The sequence below is a fragment of the Palaemon carinicauda genome, chromosome 7 (genome assembly GCF_036898095.1).
Source record: "Palaemon carinicauda isolate YSFRI2023 chromosome 7, ASM3689809v2, whole genome shotgun sequence".
Lineage (NCBI taxonomy): Eukaryota > Metazoa > Arthropoda > Malacostraca > Decapoda > Palaemonidae > Palaemon > Palaemon carinicauda.
Window position 1 is genome coordinate 43745255 of NC_090731.1, and position 7500 is coordinate 43752754.

The following is a 7500-nucleotide window of genomic DNA, read 5'->3' on the forward strand; positions in this document are numbered from 1 at the left end:
ATTGAAGAAAAATTTTATATTAAAATTTCTCTTCGTAATTTCTGTACCGGTTACCTTCTATCGACACTGTGTACTATGTACACACGGCACTAGTGCTATCTGTATAATTCCAAGCCAGGGATTTTGAACAGAGTTAGTATCACCATGGTAACACTCATTCAAAGGAGGTCACACTAAAAGTGATGATCCCTTCTCCCTTTAATTGACAGTCCCAGTCAATTAGCTGTTCATCACAGAATTAGACAGCAGGTTTAGATACACTACCCGCCGGCACCACATAATGCTTCAGTTCATGGACCTGCTTAGCATAGTGTTTGTAGAACACTCTGTATGATCCCATCCAGTATATGAGCGAGGACGTTCAAGGTCCTAATGAATTAACTGTTTATGACATTAATTAGGGGTCAGGTTTTAATACGCTACCTGCCGCCACTACATAGTACTTTAGTTCATGGACCTGCTTCGCATAGTGTTTGTAAAACACTCTGGATGATTTCCATCTGGTGTATGAGCGAAGACACTCAAAGTCCCTATACTGGAAGAAGTTTAGTGATGAAGCATTTTTTCTCGGATCATGACCTACGGGAGTAGTCTCAGGATCTGCTCTACGAATAACGTAGGTGAGCTTCGCCCTCAGTTATTTTAGGGATAAGTTTGATCCAGAGGTTTCTCCTTTAAGGAGCTGTCCTCCCCTGAAGTCTGAAGTTCTACGAAGATAGACCTTTAGACACTTTACATGACATAGAGAGACATCTTCCTTCAGAAGGCAGATTCTCCAGGGACCCCACCTCTTAGTGGATAGCTCATTCTTAGCAAGAAAGGTTGGATCAGGGAAGAGATTCAGTTCTCCTGCTTCTGTGAACTGAATGTGGCCCTCATCTCTAGATAGGGCCACTATTTCACTAGCTCTAGCCACGGGGGCTATACCAAACAGAAAGGTAACCTTTTGGGTTAGATCCTTAAGGGAACAATCTTCATTGTTCACAGATGAGGCATAATGTAGGACCTCGTCCAAAGACCATGAGATGGGCTTTGGTGGTGCTGCAGGCCTAAGAATTGCATATGCCTTCGGGATCTTATTAAAGATTTCATTAGCCAGATCAACATGAAAGGTATATAGAAGAGGTCTAGTCAAGGCTGACTTGCACGTAGTTATCGTGTTGGCCACTAGACCTTGATTATGAAGGTTGACAAAGAAGAACAGACAGAAGTTCATTGAAATTTCTTTCGGTCCCTTTGCTTTTGCGAAAGCAACCAACTTTTCCAAGAAGACTCATATTGTCTTCTAGTTCACTTAGACTTGTATTCTTCTAGGAATTCCATATTGCCTTCTGAGATCCCAAATCTTTTCCTAAACGCTAGGGGAAGAAAATCATGAAATGAAGGATCCGGGTTCTCTCTGATAAATCGAAGGCAATTAACTTCTGAACCTTCTGAAATAGTCCTGCGTTCAGAACTAGGGCCAGCCTCAGCCTCAGTTCCTTCACTAAATAGGACAGATTGCTCTTGGGCTACTTGGGAGCCAACAGAGCTACTCCTCCCTGGAAGGATCTCAGCATGTTGATGGCCTTCAGCAGGTGATTGGATGGGATGAACAGGAAATCCGGAGTCCAGTCCATCCCTTTCATACCAGAGATATGATGTTTGTTATCTCCACTAGAGGATCCTCGTATGGGGCTACATATCGAGGTAGTTTCTTGAAGATGCTCGTGATGAAGAGGTCGATCTGCAGCTCGGGGACTTGTTCCCATCTGGAAGAGAATAGGTCTGCGTCCGTGGACCATTCTAACTCTATCGGCTTGAGCCCAAGTAGAGCATCCACTGTCACATTGCGGATCGATTGTACATGAACTGCTGAGAGGTGCCATCCCTTTAAGGAGGGGATGGAAAACGTCACCTGGACTGTATGAGACGTTCTCTAGCATTGTCAATTGCAACGTCTCATTATCGCTTCAGTGTCCCAGATCAGCTGTAGAAAGTTTGATCTGCGTGGAGAGAGTTTCCCCACTCATGACAGGACCAACATGGTCTTAGGACTTTCAGGATTTGACCTTTGTTAGGGAAGTGGTTAAGGAAGGACCGATACCGGTCTTTTTAGATCTCTTCGAACGTTTGATGCGTATCTTCTCCGGACTCTTAACGCATCTTTCAGTAGTGCTCTTAGCACTGGGTCTGTCTCTATTGCGAACTGGAGAGAGTTCAGAGCTTCTCCCTGTTAGCGTCTTGGAGATTTGACTGATTAACAGAGTTTCTTGAACGACCTTGCAATCTCCTTTTACATTCCCAAGGGAAAGGAGAGTTGGTGTGACCACAGGCTTCAATAGATTTTAGCCATTGAAACCTTTGAGCTGGAGAGAATCGAGACTTCTTGAAGCTTATCTTGCATCCGCGATGTTCCGGGAACCTGATCATTTCCTTGGATTTTCATAGACCAGCCACTTCGGGTGCTGCTCATCCCAGCCTCTCTTTCAGGTACATTGTTGCCTGAACCCTTTCTAGGCTTGGTTTTTGCGTGACTGTGTCTGCCAATCCTGTGAAGATATTTAGGACTATATCTAGTCCGACAAGAATCTTTCCTAGGATATACGTTATCTTCTGTAACTTGAATCCTAGATAGGAGGGGAGCGGGTGATTGACTGGAAGTTGCCAATAGACAACTTTCAGGTCTGTCAAGACTACGAACATCCCTTATTGAAACGGCGTCCTTATGTTCAGAAGGATTAACATTCTGAACTCAGTTTTATTCGAACTTGTTGAGTGTCGACAAGTCCAGAATGACTCTGAGTCTTCTTGAGTCCTTCTCGTGAACACCAAACAGCATTCCCTGGAATTCGATGGATTATAGTTTCCTTACCACCTGTATGCTCTAGAGGTCTCAGGTATACTCCTCCAGGAGGGTTTTGGATTGTAGGAAGAGTTGAGGAAATGATGTTGGAGACATTTCTACCTCCCATCTTAGCCCCATCTTCATTAGGCCTTGGACCCAAGAATCGAAGGTCCAGCGATCATAAAGGAACCTCCCTCCTACCAGAAGCATCTCTATGCTTTGAAATATCAGTAGGTTTATATTTTCGACCACCTGCCTGTGGCACCGCGGTCACTGCAACTGTGGGGTGACGTTGAACAGCCCGATGTATATTTCCAGACTTTTCCGTCTTCCTTTTAGGTTGGGGATCCACAACCGTGGAAGACTTTCTCTTTGAAAGGAGGTCCCACTTTTGGAGAAGTCCTATATTCTCCGTGGTGGCGTTCTTAATCACTTTTCTAACTACCTAATCTGGGAAGAGGTCTTTACCCCAGATGTTGGAGGATATTAGCTTCCTTGCTTTATGTTTCACTGTTGCTGCAGAAAACACAAACTCTCTACATGCTCTCCTAGCCATCATAAAGGCATAAAGGTCTTTTACTAAGGTAGCCATGTGCATTTTGGCTAAGACCATGAGCATGTCTGGGGTACCTTGATGGGTTGAACACAACTCTATGTAGTTTTGTAGGGATAGGGAGGCTGCAAGTCTCTCCTTTGCCTCTTGTTCATTATACAAGAGAAACTCGGATAATTTAGGGAGATTTTCGTTAAACATTCGACTGACGACATCCGCATCTAGTTTTCCTACTGAAAAGGTTAAGTGTGCTTCCTTCCAGTCCTTCTCCTGTCTGGGAAAGGCTAGTGACAGAGGCTTGCACTCCTAGAGTGCAGGACATGGTTACCTGCCTCCCCTACCTTGGCAACAGATTTAAATGCCTTCCCCATAAAAGGGGAATGAAATTGAAGCAGGAGCAAGAAAGGAAGGGTGCCTGTTACCTAGTGTGAATACCTTCGACACCGAGTAACCCGCCTTTTTCAGGCTACTTGACAGGATAGCCTGTGCCTTATCATGATCGAGAATCATGACCTCCTTTGATTCCGTTCCTTTTATTGACATTAGTTCATACTTCAGTCGGACGAAACAATTAGGGAAAGCGTCAAAGTTTGGCCCAAACTGGATTTTGTTCAAAGGAACAGCACCCATCTTCTCCGAGATGTAGAGTTTGCCGTTTAAAATTGGCATCAGCTCCGCAAACCTCCGGGGATTGGTTTCGGAGCATGTCGGAAGGTCTTGATCTATGGGTCGTTTGTATGACCCTTGGGGAGCGACAAGTGGAGCTTTACGAGGCTCTATCTTGCATTTCGCTTCCTGCTTTTCATCTTGTTTGCGAAAGTTTTCTATTAGATTTTTCAATTGGGCCCATAATTGGTCCATTCCATCTAATAGAGGGGTAGAAGGTGAAGATGTCGATGTCAATGGCTCTAGAGCCGGCATAGACATAACAATACCGACACGACATTCTCCCCTTCTTCCCGTGGGCACTTCCTGCCCTCCTTCCCAAAGGCTATCTGGCCGTCGGGAGATGTAAATCGTGCCTGGGGCACCACTATTTCCTTACTTGCTTTCGGAAATAGTAGCTTACGCATCCTATCATTAGGTAGGAAAGGTCCCGGAGAGATTTTCTGGAAGCCTCTCACCCAGTTGCGTAATTTATAACGAGCTGCATCCCTAGTCTCTATCGACTTGGGATTCTCGAAACCCTCGGATATTAAGGTCCGACATTCATTGCAAACCTGCGGGTTCCAATAATGTAGGGATTCAGAAATAGTATTGCAGGGGGCATGAAACCTTCATGTATTATGACCGTAAAAACACTTAATCTTGATCTTGCAGAAGACTGCAACACATGTCATCTGGTGTTCCTCCTGTAAAGAAAGGAGAACAGAATGAGTATACAATTGATTATCTCACTGATAAGCAATATATAAAAGTCATCTTTTAACAAAATAGCATAGGATAGTAAGCTATAAAGGGATAGTAGGAGACATATACTTGTGTATCCCTGCAAGCAAATGCTGTTACCTCCCCTCAGTATTAATTATAAGGAGATTCCTCTATCAAGGGAACTCCAACTAAAAGGGTTCTAACCCCTAGGGGTAGAGATGTGTATAAGTCCCTGTCCCTTTTCATTCTTAACACTGTGGGGCAAGGATGACTGATTTCTTAATCAGAATATTGAAGAAATACTATTCTTTCAATTTAGAAGCGATACCAGTAGAAGCTCACACAAGGGTACCCAAGATATGTTAGAAATAACTACTGTATAATCATACTATAGTTTTCTATTTACACTATATACTATGTAGCAAATTACTGGCTACTGTATAATTATATATAATGTAGTTCAACCAGTGTGCTGCCTTTTTGGCAAGCATCTGACAGCACGGTCCAACTGGCATGACGCCAACTGGACTAGGAAAAATAAAAGACATATATTTGTGTATCCCACCTAACCTATTTGCTGTGGCCTCCCTTACAATATTAAATCATAGAGTTTCCAGATCATGGAGACTCAAGGATAAGTGCTCTACCCTTTAAGGGTTAACAATGTAACACCCCAGCCCTTAAAATATTTAATATTGCAGGGTAATCTGAAAACTGATTTCTAATCGGAATATTGAAGAAATTATATTCTTTCTACATAGGATTAGGCTCAGAAAATACCTGGGTAGGGATACCCGAGATATATTGGAAATAACTACCAGTATGATATATACAGTAGTTTTTCTATCTGCAGTATATCCTATACTGCAAATATACTGACTACCTATATAAACATATACCGTAGTTCAGCCGGCATATCGCCGGCATAGCTAGTTCTTGCCGGCTCATCCAGCATGCTAGCTAAAAGAGAGAGAGATAGCATGGAGTGAAGGCTACTTTGTATGTATACAGTAATTAAGGATGTAGAGTCTAATTTTACTGCCTTTCTCCAGAAAGAAGGTTCAAATGGAAGGGGAGAATGTAACATTTAGGCTTCCATCATACCACAGTACTATCGCCGGCAGGGTCCGGCGATACACCGCCGGCAGGCTAGCCTCCGGCCGCACTTCGCCCGCCGACTGAGTGAGCATCTATCTGTGACGGCCTGGCCGGCGGTACTCCGCCAAGAGAACTTGTGGCTAGCAGTCCAAGGGAGAACTGAAGAACCTTGGTGACAGAAGGGACTTCCCTCTCACAGTCATCATGGTTGCAGACAAATGACATGGCTACCAGCAGCATCCATCGCCACCGGCAGCCATGATAGCCGCCGACAGTTTGTAAGACACATGGTTGCCGGCAGCCAACATGGCCGCTGGCAGTTGTCATGGCTGCGTGCAGCTGGCATAGCCGCAGGCATCCGGACAACGGCTGTAGAGAGGGAGTATGGCCGGCCCCGGCATCCCACCAGCAACGGTAAGGTTGCAAGACGCCGGTTCAAGAAAGACAACGGCATGGCCATCATAAAAGAACAGAGGGGGAGGAAAAAAGGGTCCTGTATGAGATGTGGTAGGAGCCAGCAATGTTGCTGGAACTAAACACTTTGAAGAAACTCTGTTTCAGTATCGGCACCATCCTAGGTGGCAGCAGAATCTTCTATTCTCCAGCCTAGGGTATGCCAATACAGTTAAGGGGACGGCAGCAGTGCCGCCTTCTCTCAACAAGGGAGAAACTGAGTTCCAGTGCCACGCCATCCTAGGCCTCAGAAGTATACTACTCTTCAGCCTAGGGTCTGCGAGCATAGGACTAGTCTACTAGGCCACAGGGAGAAGATGGCGGCATCATGCAACCACTTCAGGTGTAGCCTAGGGAGGGCTAGTCTCCTATGACGGCAGCCTAGCCGGCAGGGGAAGGACTATTCACCCTTCCAGCCGACTGCCGACACAAGAATAAATACTCTGAGGTTCTTATCGAATCCCAAAACTTGCCATCTGCTGTTAAGGGACCAGACAGAAAACCTTAGGCTAGTCATGCCTAAATTAAAAATTCAAGGCCAACCCATAGGGTTGTAGCCTAAGGCTACACTCAGAAGGAAGAGAGATTACCCTTAAATCTCTATTACAGACGAGCATCGGTTATATAATAATTCTAGGAGATATCAATCTCCAATGAATTGATAACCAATACACGAGGGTAACAGGGGAAATGTCGAAAGTATATGTTGCCTAGGTTAGGTTACCTAGGCAAGGCGAGATCTTGGTTACCTATATCACCGAAACTCTGACATATACGATCGACACAGAAAAGGGAAAATTATGCATATAAATATCTTTACAAGTATAAATTGCCTAAATAGCTTTCATAATTAAATTATTAATGTTATTTAAAACCGGGAATGTCTTTCTACTAACTAAATAACCCATGCCCAACGAACGACGGGGTCCATGGCGCCTCCGGTAACAGGCCTAGCTCCTAATCACAATAAATTACTCTAATTTCAGAGTGAGAAAGGAAGTAAAATACACATATTGTAAAGATTCAATACTCAACTTTCCAAAGGCGAAAGAAGCTGGAGATTGCATAATAATAATCCTTGAAAATCGATCGAAAATGTCAGATCAACAGGGAACACCACCGTACGAATTAGCTACAAAATTAGGAATGTCCACCATCTTGGATATGGCGCTGTTGTGATACTCAATAGTAGTATGAG